The sequence below is a fragment of the Penaeus vannamei genome, chromosome 24, assembly GCF_042767895.1.
Source record: "Penaeus vannamei isolate JL-2024 chromosome 24, ASM4276789v1, whole genome shotgun sequence".
Classification (NCBI taxonomy): domain Eukaryota; kingdom Metazoa; phylum Arthropoda; class Malacostraca; order Decapoda; family Penaeidae; genus Penaeus; species Penaeus vannamei.
In genome coordinates, this window is record NC_091572.1 from 34467407 (window position 1) to 34467740 (window position 334).

Here is a 334-nt window from a genome sequence, read left to right on the forward strand (position 1 = left end):
GAGAGGGAAGGAGTAGGGAAAGGAAGGAGGAGGAGGAGGAGGAGGAGGAGGAGGAGGAGGGGAGGAAGGAGGAAGATGAGGGCAAGGAGCGGGAAGAGGAGGAGAAAGAGGAGAAATAGGAGGAGAAGAGGGGGATCAGGAGGAGGGAATTGATAGTCTTCTTAACGATTTATCTCACCTTTGAGAAGACGGCCGAGATTAACTCTGAAGGGATTATGTTATATATAGAGAGAGAGATACTGCACACGTGTATTACTTGTGTAAATATATATATATATATATATATATATATATATATATATATATATATATATATATATATATATATACATAT